At 40.1% G+C, this 15,390-nt stretch overlaps 1 long non-coding RNA gene across 1 annotated transcript in view; it reads right to left on the reverse strand.

Annotated features, from left to right (window-relative positions):
* Positions 1–1,122: 1,122 nt before the first annotated feature.
* Positions 1,123–15,390, reverse strand: part of LOC125177142 (uncharacterized) — a 39,536-nt gene continuing 25,268 nt past the window's right edge. Inside the window, exon 4 of the long non-coding RNA XR_007156518.1 lies at positions 1,123–2,284. This is a non-coding gene — a long non-coding RNA (uncharacterized LOC125177142). The remainder of the gene's footprint in view (positions 2,285–15,390) is intronic.

A 15,390-nucleotide genomic window follows, 5' to 3' on the forward strand; every position in this document is an offset into this window, starting at 1 on the left:
ATTTGGGATGTTTTCCATTGAACTTGGAATGGCATATATATTTATGGCTTGGGCATGGGCTATATTTTGTTTTGTTTTCAGTATGTGCTTATATATTTATTGAATATGTAATCCATTCACATGGCTAAAAAGAATTTTTTTTTAAGTATACAGAGAAAAGTCTCATTTCTGTCCTCCACCTGTTCAATTCCCACACTTTCCTAATAGGTAACTACTATTATAAGCTTCTTGTGTGTCTTTCCAGAGTTATTCTTTGTATACATAACACATAGGAAACTGATAATATTCTTGTGTTTCTTTTTTAAACTTAAAGAGAACAGATAAACATGAAGTTTTGTACCTTGATTTTCCATTAATACACCTGGGAGTTCCTTCTGTGTCAGAACCTAAAAAGCATCCTTATTCTCAGGGCAGCTTTGTTTGAACTATAATTTAATGATGTATGTTTTATCTGTTTTCAATCTTTTGTTACCACAAAAACCAGTGCAACAAATACCTTTGTACATGTGTCATTCCACACAGTACACATCATTCCACACATTTATCCCCCTTAGAATTAGTTTTCCAAGATGAAACTATTGTGTCAAGAGGTCCATACATTTGTAATTTTAAGAGATAATGCCAACCGTCCTCCACAGGGTTTACAGAAATTGACAGTCTTATCAGTGGAGTTGAGAAAGTACCTGTTTGCCCACAGCCTTACCAACAGTGTTTTCAAACTCTTCATTTTTTGTTAATCAGATGGTGGAAGATAACATTTCAGCAGGCCTAATTTACATGTTTATTAATACTCCACACTGTCAGTGCAGAGCCTAATGTGGGGCTCATACCCACAAACCGTGAGATCATGACCTGAGCAGAAGTCGGACGCTTAACCCAGATACCCTAGGAATATTTTGTAAAAATAGACTTATTTTTTAGAGCGGTTTTAGGTTCACAACAAAATTGAGAAGATACAGAGAGTTCCCATATACCCTCTGACCCCATACATGCACAACCTCCTACACTATCAAAATCTTGCACCAGAGTGGTACGTTTATTATAACTGATGAACCTTCATTGACACATCATTATCGCCCAAAGTTCATAGTTTACATTAGAGTTCACTTCCGGTGTTGTACATTCTTTGGGTTTGGACAAATTTACAATGACACGTATCTACCATTATAGTATCACACAGAGCAGTTTCACTGCCCTAAAATTTCTCTGTGCTCTACCAATTCATCCCTCCTACTCCCCTAATCCCTTAACAAACACTGATCTTTTTATTCTCCCCATAGTTTTGCCTTTTCCAGAATGTCGTATAATTGGAATCATACTGTATGCAGCCTTTTCAGACTTTTCAGACTGGCATCTTTCACTTAGTGATATGCCTTTAAGGTTCCTTCATGCCTTTTCATGGCTTGATAGTTCATTTCTTTTTAGTGCTGAATAATATTCCATTGTCTGGATGGACCACACTTATTTATTCACTCACCTTATTGAAGAACAACTTGATTGTTTCTAAGTTTGGGCAATTATAAATAAAGCTGCTATAAACATCTGTGTGCAGGTTTTTGCATGAACATAAATCTTCAACTCATTTTGATAAATACTAAGGAGTGCAATTGTTGGATAGTATGGTAAGAGTATGTTTAGTTTTGTAAGAAACTACCAAATTGCCTTCAAAAAGAAGCTTAACATTTTGCATTCCATCCATAATAAATGACGGTTCCTGTTTATCCACATCCTTGTCGACATTTGGTGTTATCTGTTTTAGATTTTAGCCATTCTAATAGGTAGTGGAATTTCATTGATGGAATTTTCAATTCTCTAATGACATATGATTACATGATTTTGAGAATCTTTTCATTTGCCATCTGTATATCTTCTTCATTGAGGTGTCTATCAGGTCTTTGGCTCATTTTTTAATTGTGTTGTTTGTTTTCTTATTGTTGAGTTTTAAGAGTTCTTTATATATTATAGATAACTATCCTATATCAAATGTGTGTTTTGTAAATATATTCTCCCAGTCTGTGGCCTGTCTTCTCATTTTCTTGAAAGATGAGTCTTTTTTTTTTCCATATGATAAAGATCCATTATAATTTTATAGTTCTTTTATGGTTTTCTATGAATTGTTTGTTCAAATCTCTTGATGGGCTGAGTTTTAGAGTCATTTGGTTGTTAGATTTGAGGAGAAATTACTTCTTTCTGGAGTCATCCATGTCTCTACTCACCAATCTCTCCAAATTGGCATCTCAGATCAATCCATCCTTTTGTATTTATGGCGGCTAGGAAGCTAATTCTGAAAGAAATGAAAGTTAATGGTAAAACTGACTTATGGGGCGCCTGGGTGGCACAGTCGGTTAAGCGTCCAACTTTAGCCAGGTCACGATCTCGCCGTCTGGGAGTTCGAGCCCCGCATCAGGCTCTGGGCTGATGGCTCAGAGCCTAGAGCCTGTTTCCGATTCTGTGTCTCCCTCTCTCTCTGCCCCTCCCCCGTTCATGCTCTGTCTCTCTCTGTCCAAAAAATAAATAAATGTTGAAAAAAAAATTTTTTTTTTAAAAATAAATAAAAAAAACTGACTTCTGAAAATTTCCAATTTTTAAGCCAATAATGTTTGCTGGCAATAACCACTTACCTTTCACTATCACTTATTTAATAGCAAAACTTCTGACCTTTAGTGTTATGTTGGAGCTGGTTGATGCCAGCAGCTCAGGAGAGCTAACTATTCAACTTTCAGGAATTTTGTGAGCCAGTCATTAATGCCATACTAAAAATTAACTTATATAAACTTACAATTAAATAAATTACATTAAAAGCAAAGGCAAGGGGCACCTGGTTGGCTCAGTCAGTTAAGCATCTGACTCTGGCTCAGGTAATGATCTCACAGTTTGTGGGTTTGAGTCCTGAATCTGGCTCTGTGCTGACAGCTCAGAGCCTGGAGCCTGCTTCAGATTCTATGTCTCCCTCTCTCACTGACCCTCCCCTGCTTGTGCTCTGTCTCTCAAAAATAAATAAATGTTAAAAAAAATTTTTTTTAAGTCATCATTCATCACCTTATTCTGCTGCATTTCACTATTATCTATGTTCTTGGGTCATTTACATTTACTGTATCTGTATGATGGGAATAGAACATAATATAATATAATCTATATAATGGGGTGTATGATGGAAATATAATGTAATATAATCTAATCTATGTAATGGTGTGTAGTAACCACATTTCTTTCCTGTTCTGCACTCAGTGATACCACAAAATTGGCCATGTTAAAAGCGTTTATCCCTGCAAATGCTGGAAGTCCGGGTTTTTCTCTCCCCCCCAACTCCCAGAAAGCCAGTTTAACTATGAACTAGCACTCCTTTCATTGCTGGTGTGTTGGCTCCGGAACATGTCACCTTTTCAAAAGGAGTTCAGCATGTTCAGTCAACCTGGCTCCAAATTTGCCTCGCTCTGTTAATTTAGAGAAAATGCAACTGAAAACTGAAACTGAATCAAGTTTCTCTATTCAAAACTGGCTTTGGAGTGTTTTTTTTTTTTTAAACACAATAACTGATTTTGCAATGTTATACATCTGAAACTAATATAATGTTATATGTCAATTACACCTCCATTTAAAAAAAACCCTCTGACTTTGGAGCAGCCGTGGTGGCTATGCCTCTCAGTCATTGAACTCAGCAGTATGCAAATCAATTAGCAGATTTCAAAGCATCTGCTGTTTTTACAGCTTGGGCCATCATGATTCCCATCTCTCTGCTTGGATTTCTTCATTCCATCAAGTGTGTTTCTCGTTTCGTTACTGAGCCCTTTATCTCTGCTATGTGGTTCCCTATCTCTGTGTTAATGGTCTTACTGATGTCCTCCACTCTTGTCTCAGGTCCAGTGAGTACTCTTATGATCAAAGCTTTAAATTCTCCATCAGGCATGTTACTTATATCTATTTCACTTAGATCTCTGGCCATGGGCTTGTCCTGTTCTTTCATTTGGGACAAATTCCTCTGTCTTCTTACTTTGTTTAATTGTCTGTGCCTGTTTCTGCGTGTTAGGAAAGTCAGTCTCTCGTTCTTGAGGGTAATGGCTTTATGAAGAGGTCCTGTAGTGCCCTGCAGTGTGGTGTCCCCCTTTCCGCAGGGCCTGGCACTTCCAGGAGTGTCTCCAATGTATACTGTATCTGCTTTGGTGTTGTGTTCTGAAAGCTTTATCCTTCAGGCCAGTGGTCCACAGAGTCTCTCTCTGCCTATTGTGGGCAGTGTTTGGTCCCTGGCCTGAATGTGGCATGTTTTAACTAGGTGTGCTCTGATCTGCTTATGAAATGAGACCTGTTGCCATTTCTGGCCAGTGGAGCCAAGGCCCACAAAACTTCCACGTTGGAAGATGTGATGTGGGCAAGGGTTTGGGCTTGTCTTCTGGGGAAGAGGGCCTGCGGCGCTGCCACCCAGGCAAGCTTGACTGGGAGGGGTCATTTCACCCCAGCGAGGTGGGAAGGACTTAAGTAGCTAGAGTGAGGCTGTGCTGTTTCCCTGCTAGTGGCCCCCTGCTTATGCTGAGAGGTGGAGCAGGGAACTCATGCCTGTCAGTTCCTTCATTCCCGAAGGGGTCTCTTCCTGAACCTTGTCAATCACTCTCAGATTAGCAAATAACCTCCCCATTGTGTGCCCCAGGTGCTTTTCAAATTGCTGTTTCCACAATGGACCTCTGCAGGCTGTTTGCCTGCCTTCTAAGGGCAGCCCCAATGTCCTCCAAGCTCTCCTAGAGCCAAGCACGCTGATCTTTAAAACCCCAGACTTTAAGCCCTGCTGGTTGGTTCCTGGAACTCAGGAAATTCGGCACCTCTTTTGCTTTTGGGATTCGTCTTCCCCGTGCACTCTCCTGTGTTAGTCTGTCTCTCGCTCTTCTCCAAGACCGGGGCTCCCTTCCCACCGGCAGTAGACAGTTTTAGAGGCGTCACAGAAATGCTGGGGCCGACAGCTTCTGCATTCCCAGTGTCAGAATCTCCCCAGGGGATCTCCTGCCTGGCAACAATTCCAGGCTGCCTGTAGTTCTGACTCAAGCAAGCTTGCTAAGAAAGATTCCTACAATAAAGCAAACTTCCTCGTTTTCATCTTCTGTTTTCACATTCAAATCTCTAGTGACAACCCTTTGATTGCTTTCCTGAAATGTGAAGTTGGACTCCTTCATACAGAATAGAATACGGCAGAAATGATGATGTCATATCTGATATCAAGTTATGAAAAGACTGTGGTTTACAGATGGTGTGTTCTTTCGTTCTCCCTTTCTCTCAGGTTGCTTGCTTCTAGGGAAGCCAGCTGCCATGTAATGAGACAGCCTTGAGAAGAGGCCACATGAGTCAGTTTAGAAGCAGATCTTCTGGGGCCTGTCAACAGCCACATGAGTGAGCCTGGAAGTAGATCCTGTCTCAGCCAAGCCTTGAGAAGAATGCAGCCTCATGAGACACCCTGACCCAGAACCACATAGCTCAGATAGATTCCTGGCTCACAGAAATTGTAGCATAAATATCTGCTCTTTTAGTCACTAAATTGGGATTATTTGTTGTGAGGCAATAGATTACTAATTCAGGTGCTAAGGCTTTTACTCAACCAGTTAATTAAGAAGGGAATTGGTAAGACATGAAGACCGATTCAAAAGAGAATTTTAAGAATAGATAAAGAGAGAGAGGCAATTAAAAACACTGAAATAAGGAGTGCCTGGCTGGCTCAGTCAGAGGAGCCTGTGACTTGATCTCAGGGTTGTGAGTTCAAGCCCCAGGTTGGGTGCAGAGTATTACTAAAAAATAAACTTAAAAAAATAAAAACACTGAAATAAATTGCTAAAAGATTAAAGTCTGATTAATATCTTATAGTATAATAAAATGTCATATTTTGGGTCATCTTTTTTATAATCTGGAAATTAATTATATTTCAATCAGACAAAATCCATGTGTATTTTTGTGGACAAGAATCTTTTGTATTACCATCAGTTTTCCACAGTTGAACTTCCCAAATAACTGTAAAATAGCCTACTTAGAAGAAAGTCAAAGGGGCACATCTCTGTAGAATCAAATTATCCCCAGTTGGTCTGCTAGACAATGCCCAGCATTCTTCTGAAAGGACACCAGTAATCTCTGTTACCTATTTTCAAATTTTGGCTAATTGTCCTAGACACTTGTTTATGTTTAATGGTCGTATACTATTCAAGCAATTTGAAACACCCCAATTTTTTAATTATTCTTCTATTACTGAAATTTAGGTTGTTTCCAATTTTTTTTTCTTATTTACTATATTAGATGGTCTTTTAGTAGTATTTTATGTAAATATTTTAGTGTTGTAAATAATGGTTATATTAATTTGTCTTTAAGATAAATCCCCAGGGGTCAGATCAAAGTATAAGAACAAGTGTGAAGTGTGCTCTCCAGTGCCCTTGGTAGACTAGTGCCCACTCTGCCTTTACCAATCTGGTTTCTGTTTCTTTCTGATGCACTAGGCCATCCAGCAGATTGTTCCCCTCACCTTTCTGCTGCTAATAGTCCTGTGACCTCTACCGGGCATATTCTCCCTTCTCTTACCTAGGCCAGAGTTTCATAGATGACTTTCAGGGGATTCTATTCTTGAAATAGAATGCAAAATTTTGTGTGTATATTTGTGTGTGTGTGTGTGTGTGTGTGTGTGTGTGTGTGCTTTCTCTGTGAAAGTCAGAGATTTAACCAACTTCTCAGAGGAGGTATGTGGGATGCTGAAGCTCCAGGTCCAAAAGGTTTTTTCTTATCCCTTCAAGCCTTACTGGTCTTTTCCTCTCAGGAAAATATACATATTTGCGATCTAGCTTTGTACTAATAGTCCTAAATTGTTAACTAATGGCTTTAAGGGAATTATTTTGTTTCTTCAACTTTTAGGACATATACTTTTAAAAGGTAGGCAGAAAGAATAAAAGGAAAAAAATGAACACATTAGAGATATTGTAGAGGAGGCATTTAGGATGATGCCTAGTATGTCTGGAACACAGAAAATGGTACCTACTATTGGCTCTCACTAAAATGCTTATTAGGTGAAAGGCAATGTAGCATGGTCTCTGAATGCCAACCGAGGTTTGAATCCTGGCTTTGGTACTTGAGCTGCATGACCTTGGCAATTTGCTCAGATTCTTTGTGTCTCATTTTCCTTATCTGTAAAATGAGGATAATAACAATACCTAATTCATGCAACTGTTATGGTAATTACATGAGAATGAATATAAAATGTTCTGAATGGCATCTGGCACATAATAAAAAGGTCATTATTATTCCAGACTGAAGCATTTTCATATATATTTTCTAATATTCACAAAGATCTATGAGTCTTTTTTTCATTCTTTAAAATTTTTTTTTTTTATGTTTCTTTATTTTTAAGACACAGAGAAACAGAGCATGAACGGGGGAGGGTCAGAGAGAGGGAGACGCAGAATCTGAAGCAGGCTCCAGGCTCTGAGCTATCAGCACAGAACCTGACAAGGGGCTTGAACTCACAGACCATGGGATCATGACCTGAGCCGAAGTCAGACACTTAACCGACTGAACCACCCAGGCACCCCTTTTTTTCATTCTTTTAATTGAAAAATTTCAAACATATACAAAAGTAGAGAGAACAGTATAACAAATCCCTGGGTACCCATCACCTAGCTTTAACAATTATCAACACATGGCCAGTCTGTTTCAATACCCAGCCGCTTTCCCCCACACTTGGATTATTTTGAAGCAAATTCCAGTCATAATATCATTTCATTCAGTATGTATGTCTAAAAAGTAAGAACTATTTTAAAAGTTTATTAACCTCTTTTAATTGGTAGATTAATTGAGGCTCATGAAGCTAGGTAACATTCCCAAAGTGACCCAGCTGGTATTAACCAAAATTCAAATGTAAGACTGATTTCTTTTACATTGCCATTTACTGACTGATACAAATATCAACGATCTGAAGGTTAGGCATCAAAACTCTAAATTTCAATAATAAAGCTTAGCATTTTAAAATTTAGAAGGAATGGGGCGCCTGGGTGGCTCAGTCGGTTGAGCTTCTGACTTCGGCTCAGGTCGTGATCTCACGGTCTGTGAGTTTGAGCCCCGCGTTGGGCTCTGTGCTGACAGCTTAGAGCCTGGAGCCTGCTTCAGATTCTGTGTCTCCCTCTCTCTCTGACCCTCCCCCATCCATGCTCTGTCTCCCTCTGTCTCAAAAATAAAATAAACACTAAAAAATTTTGAAAAAATAAAATTTAGAAGGAAAAATCAGAATAGAATAAAAGCATAGGCACTCAACATTGAGCGGGAATAGAGCATAGATTAAGTTCCTTGGGATTTATTTTTTTCTCTGGTTGAAAAGAATTATCTTGATCTTTGAAATCATCAAGCATGAAGTGTGAAAGCAGGGCATCAATTGTTCACACTTTGTGCATGGTGAGCAACTGAGCAAATGTTTTTTTTCTCCAGCTTCCAGCACTGAAACAAATGCCTCAGTACCTGTATGTAGTGTGTCACACTTTCAAAAGAAAATACTATATTCTTAGCAATGTGATTATTTAAAAGGAAGAGTATGCACCCGGAAACAGCATGTAGGGAATTAAAATTATAGTGTCTAGCATTGTGACAGCTTTCAACAAAAGTTAATTGATGATGATGAAAATGAGGGGTGCCTGGGTGGCTCAGTTGGTTAAGTGTGCAACTTCGGCTCAGGTCATGATCTCACAGTTCATGGGTTTGAGCCCTGGGTTGGGCTCTGGGCTGACAGCTCAGAGCCTGGAGCCTGCTTCGGATTCTGTGTCTCCCTCTCTCTTTGCCCCTCCCCCACTTGTGCTCTGTCTCTCTCTCTCTCTCTCTCTCTCTCAAAAACAAATAAACATTAAAAAAATTTTTTTAAAAGATGATGAAAATGATAGCAATCATGATGTGGTTACATATGACATATAAACCACACAAAGGAGCAGGAAAACAAGTCAGCCATATGTCTGTAAATAGCAGCTTGCAAAGTAGCTTTGGAGTTTGCCTGTGGAAAAGGCCAAAGAGGTGGTGTGTACATTGTAGCGCCTAAAACCACAGGTTTTGGAGTCAGCAAGAATTCTGATCCCCTACTAAAAGATGCGTTACCTTGAACACATTACTTGACATCTCTGAGCCTTGGTTTCTGCATTCTCTATGGGGATAATAGTACCTATTGCATAGTTACAAGTATCTATTGTACTTATAAGTACAATAGTTGCATAGTTATAAGTACCTATAAGTACCTATTGCCTTGTTATAAGGTTTACATGGGATTATGTGACTGAGTTACAATGATAAAATTATTTGGGAGTTATCAGGAGATGTTCCCACAGCTTGAGAAAATGAGGAAGTAAGACTGCTTTTCTGAAGCAGAGGAAGGAAACTAAGGGTTCTCAGTCTGGCCATAATGTATCTAGAGAAAGATTGCATCATTTATGAGGGAGAATAAATACCCCAGGTTCACTTGGTAGCTTGATGAGGATCTAGCTGCCTGAGTTAAGTTTGCTAACAGGGAGAAATGAGCAGGCAAGTATGTAAGTCCAGTGGTAGTGATGTCTCTCTGTGGATGCCTGAATTAACATTTGGCTCTTGTGCATTTTTGGTACCCCAAGTCTGTCTTACAGGCCCTGGTCACTCTGAGGCCTTTCATAGGAAAGGACAGATCAAGCCAGACTGACCTTAGACAGAGTGCACATAAATCACTTAGAAGGAGGTCTTACTAAAATGCAGATTTGGATTTGTTATGTCTAAGGTAGGGCCTGAGATGCTCTGCTGATCCGCAGACCACACTTTGAGTAACAAAGATACAGACGACACACTATCACTTCCAATTATACCTCTACTTTCAACAAGGATTCATCAGAAATATTTATCATCCTCTCCTTTTAGGGGTCACAAGTTTCTAACTCAGAACCTAATGCTTGCTGTCCAAGAACTCTGCAACTAAGGACTGGAACAAACCTCCTACTTGCTTCTTTTGTTTTGTTCCTTTGTACCTAGATGGAGGGCAGGGTGGGACAATAATGGGTCCCAAATGGGGATGGGGAAGGAGATGGGACAAATCTCTCTCAGGTATCCTGTCTGTAGACAGAAGCTGAGAGAAAGAAAAGGGTGCTTAATCATAGGTCCTGGGGAAGCCCAAGGCAAAGCAGGGAAAACTGAATGAAAACAGGCCAGCTAAGTGGGAAGAGAAGGCAAGAGGGTGGTGAAGAGATGGTGGCAGGTGACTGCTTGGGAGCTGTGAGACCTCATCCTACCTGGTAGAGCCTGAACTGATGGCTAGCATGATGGCATCATCACTCCTGTGACAGGTAAGGCTAAATTTGAGCCAGAGGCCACTCACAAGCCACATTCAGACTACAGTTTGCTGAAATAAGGGACTGGCAATATGGAGCTTTTGAAGGTATCTTATTTCTAAAAGTGTTGATTTGCTGATTGGAAAACTGAGAGAATAAAATAAATGGGTTATATAAAACTGAATTAAAGTTTATTTATTTATTTTGAGGTGGGGGAATAGAGAGAGAGGAAGAGAGAGGATCTCAAGCAGGCTCCAAGCTGTCAGGATATAGCCTGATGCGGGACTCGATCTCACAAACCATGAGATCATGACCCGAGCTGAAATCAGGTGTCTGAGGCTTAGCCAACTAAGCCACCCATTTGCTCCAAAACTTGATTAGCAGCAAGATTAAAACTCACCTATAATCACTATATGAAAGGTGTAATACAAAAATAAAGTGCAACATGTCAGAGGAAAATTAATTACCACTATGTTAATTATCAAAAAAAGCTTCGAGTCTTGAAAACTTGTTCCTGTGATTTTTCTCTTACAAGGAAAATCCTGTTATGATTCTAAATTCTGAATAAAGGCATTTTTATATTCCTTTTTTTCTGCACGCTAAATGTCTTATTGAAATATAAAATTAGAAAATTTTCATCTTTCAGAAACTTTTACTTTTTTGTATCACACAAATAGTGCTTAAAGCTGCTCAAAAATTTAATTTTATGACCAACAACATAAGATAAAAGCTTTTAATCCCTCAAAGTAAATCACAATAAATGGAAGAACTCTATCTCCTTCAAAGGGAAGTGTCTAAACAAAGGAAGAAAACTATGTATTAAGTGAGGCATAACATTGTTTGCTGCTACATAAAAACCAATAGGCACACAATGGCTTGGGGTCTAGCAAACAACAGAGCACACAGTTCTTCATCACATAGTCTTGACTTTGATCTCAGCTAGATGTCTGACCTCGGTAAGCCACTTGATTGCTCTTAGCCTCATTTCTCTCTGTAAAATGAGGGATTAGACTAGTTGGTATTCAGTCCCAATGTCCCATTGATTTAGTAGAAGCCCACTTAAAATTTCTTGCTAAATGTTATTTATTTTGTGTGTGTGTGTGTGTGTGTGTGTGTGTGTGTGTGTGTGAGAGAGAGAGAGAGAGAGAGAGAGAGAGAGAGAGAGAGAGAGAGAGAGAATCCCAAGCAGGGTTCATACTATTAGCACAAGACCAACACAGGGCTCAATCTCATGAACTGCAAGATCATGACCATAGCTGAAATCAAGAATCAGACATTAAACCGACTGAGCCACCCAGGTGTCCCTAGTTGAAGCCTACTTTTGACTGTGAGAGCATCAAAAAGTATTTGCCATTTCCTGTAGCACTGAATGTCTTAGTAAGTGGGGACCCAGAGAGGTGAAACAATGTTATAGGGGCAGAGTTTGGTTGAACTCCAAGATGCATGATTTCTAGCTAGGGATCCTTTCTACAATATTATTCAACTTGAAATTCTTTCCACAGATGAACTTTCCTGCTATCAAAATGAAAAATGCACCAGAATAAACCACAGAAGACACTGGTTTAACATAATTTCCTCTGTAGAAAGGGTTAGTTTCTAGGTGACTTAATACAACTTATAAATGACTGTTCATGGTTGGAAGTATGAATATAAATTATGCTAGACAACCACATGAAAGCAGATCAAGTTCTTCTATATAGACAAAATGGCTAGTTTCAAGATTACATGGCACTGATCTTCTTGGTCTATGAGTGACCTAAGGGCAGAGGCTACGTCTGGCCCATCTGTGAGGTTAGCAAGGCAGGCACTCTGCAGCTAGGAGATTCCCCCTACCAGTGCAGTGCCCTGGGGCAAAGGAGCCAATGTGCAACATTAGGGAGGGGATCTGAAAGGGAGGGGACTCTCAGGAGAACCAAGGAAGCTAAAGAAGATCTTATAATGGAACCCAAACAAGAGTCTGTCTTCTGCACAGGCACATGAGTAGGGATGTCAGATGTCCTTATCAAAAGTTCTATGCAACTAGGGGATGTGGAAAGGAACTGTCATCACAGAGTCCAATGTGGTGCTCGAACTCAGGAATTGAGAGATCATGACCTGAGCTGAAGTCAGATGCTTAACCAACTGAGCCACCCAGGTGCCCCCATATTGGAGATTATTACATATCAGAATGCTTTATACTTTCTATTGTCTGCAGAGTACATGGGTGTGCTCCTATCTAAGAGGAAATGAAGGACTAGTGGTGAATAAAATTCATCAGTAATGTCTTCACTTCATTTTGTCTCACACTTAAGTGTCTAGTATAGGGTCTAACACATAGTATGTGTTCATATCTCTTTAAAATCTTTGACACACGTATTTACCTAACCTTTCTGGGGATCATGTAATACCTTTGAAGTTCAAGACAGAAGCTCTGACTGAAAGTCACAGCTTGGTGTCCTTATGGATTAAAGGGTTTTGCCAGGAATTCCAAAAGCCACTTAACCTTGCAAATGGAAGGTTTCCCAGGCTCCCCAGTGGAGCTTTGTTTTTCCCTCCAAAGATAAGGGAGTGTTCTGGGGACATAGGCCTGTATGCCAGCTGTTGCTTTTCTTGATCACAGTATCTCATATAAACCAAAAGTCTATGGATTCTTTTATTAACAGAAGGAAAAGGCAAAGTCAGATACTATAGAAGCTTCACAATTTGAAAGAACTAAGTTTTCTGGGCTGACATAGTCATCCTCTGAGTGCCAGGAGTTGCACAGGTCTACACCCTCTGGCTGAGTGACTACTCAGTACTGCTGGAGGTCTGAGTTACAGGATTTCTGGGAAGCTGTGGCAATATCCAAGCGTTCCACTGAACATGATGGGGCTCCGGACATACTACTCAAAATGTGGCACCTTGCCATATTGAATATTTTAAGCTGAAGAAGTTTTGAGAAAATAGTAGAAGGAAGGTCACTCTAACCTTCCCCTTGCCTTTCTGCCCTGAAATAAGTCATAAAACCCTCGTATGAGAGATGTTCTCCTTATACTTGGAGGAAAGGAGCAACCTCATTCAGAAGGATGTCAAGAAAAATCCTGAAAGGCCTTGCTAAGTTTCCTCCAGTTTACTACACTTACCTCATACTCTGTAACCTACCATATTCCTCCACAACTGTCTACTTTTCATCAAACAACCCAGAATAAAATACTCTTAAGTCTTCATGTCCTTATGAAGGTTCCTGTGTCACAAACAAACTTATTTGAAGTAAATTAGTATGCTTTTCTTTTATTAATCTTCCTTTGTTAGTTTAACTTTCAGACCCAGTGAGGGACCCTAGGAAACTTTCCTCTCCTACATGTGTTGTGCTCTCCCCAGTGGCCAATATACACCACACTGCAGTCCTGACCAGAGCTCCCTAAGGTAACTTTCAGGTCAGGTCTCAGCATCTGTGGGCCTCAGGGCCCATGTGGAAGTCCATGTTTATCCTTAGTCTGCCTCTTTCCTTGCCAAGTAAGTGTGGCACCAGAAATATTGTCGATGCTGCAAGGGAGGTGAAGCAGGTGCCAGGGACTGCAGATAAATAACTCTGCTCAACCCAAGATCATTGGAGAATCCTCATGTTTAGGTGATAACAGACAGGCTAGGAGAGAGGAGAAAAGGTCAGGGAAGAGGAGGAAGTTTAGAAGAATACCCCATTAAGGAAATGAAGGAGGAGAGAGTGTCAAGGGGAGGCTGATGCCAAACAGCATCAAATGCTGCCAAGAGGCCAAGAAGGATAACAAACGCACAAAGGCTGGGTTTGACAAAGTGAGAGGATATCAAGAGGAGTACAGAGGAGGGTTTTGGGATAAGCCATTTGAGGAAGACTTCCTGTGAAGGACTAATTTTGGATTCAGCCTTGACAAATGTAAAGAATATGAATTAATAGAAGAGTAGAGAGAATCTTAGTCAAAAGTATAAGTTTTAGGAAAGGGAAGAATGGGCAAGATTGGCATTGTTAAATGAAAAAATTTAACTGAGAAAACTTGAAGATCTAACTGCCTTTAATTGTTTTTAAGTTTATTTATTTTGAAAGGGAGAGCAATAGAGAGCACAAGCAGGGGAGGGGCAGAGAGAAGGAGAGACAGAATCCCAAGCAGGTTCTGCGCCATCAGCCCAGAGCCCAATGCAAGGCTTGAACTCACAAACTGTGAGATCATGACCTGAGCTGAGATCAAGAGTCCAATGCTTGACCGACTGTACCACCCAGGTGCCCCTCTAATTGGCTTTATGCAACAATTCATTAATTGGGCAACATCCCATCTAGTAAGCAGAAAGGCACTCCAAGGAGCTGTACAAAATGGCAGGGTTTCATAGGCAGAAGGAGTAAGGGATAAGGAAAGCAGATTACCTCACCTTCCTTTGGGGGATGGAAAGGGTCTATATGGCAGATTATGTCTTTCGTGCTGACTAGAAAATTCCAGACTGACTGGCTAAGACTACATTCCTGGGGTGCCTGGGTGGTTCAGTCGGTTAAGTGTACAACTTCAGCTCAGGTCATGATCTCACAGTTTGTGAGTTTGTGCATCAGGCTCTCTGCTGTTAATGCACAGCCTTCTTGGGATTCCCTCTCTCACCCTCTGTCTCCACCCCTCCCTTGTGCCCTCTGACTAAAAATAAATATGTAAACTTAAAAAAAATTATTAGAAAACAAGACTACATTCCTGGAGAAGATTGAAACTGCAATTAGGTTAGGTATTAAGCTTTGGTTTGGTGATGTGGGCTTAGCACAAGTGACTCCATTTTAGGACCTGCTGTTTCTTTTTAACAGCACATAAGTACAAGATTTTACTGTAGAGGAAGGTGCTTGGAACATCAGGAAAAACAATGGAGCTGGTAAGATTGAGAAGGGAGGTGGCAGCTATTGGAATATCTTCAAGGTTCTCATAAAGAGTTGCTTTAGTGTATGGTTATTTTGAAGTCACTATAGGACCATACTGAGTTTCTAACTCCAGAGATAACATAACTACTACCATAGCAAAATTGAGGCATGTAGGCATGATAATCAAACCAGGTATACCAAAAAGAGAATGTATTCTGTTACTTTTTTTTTTAATGTTTATTTATTTTTGAGACAGAGAGAGACAAAGCATGAACGGGGGAGGGGCAG

The sequence above is a fragment of the Prionailurus viverrinus genome, chromosome D1 (genome assembly GCF_022837055.1).
Source record: "Prionailurus viverrinus isolate Anna chromosome D1, UM_Priviv_1.0, whole genome shotgun sequence".
Classification (NCBI taxonomy): Eukaryota; Metazoa; Chordata; class Mammalia; order Carnivora; family Felidae; genus Prionailurus; species Prionailurus viverrinus.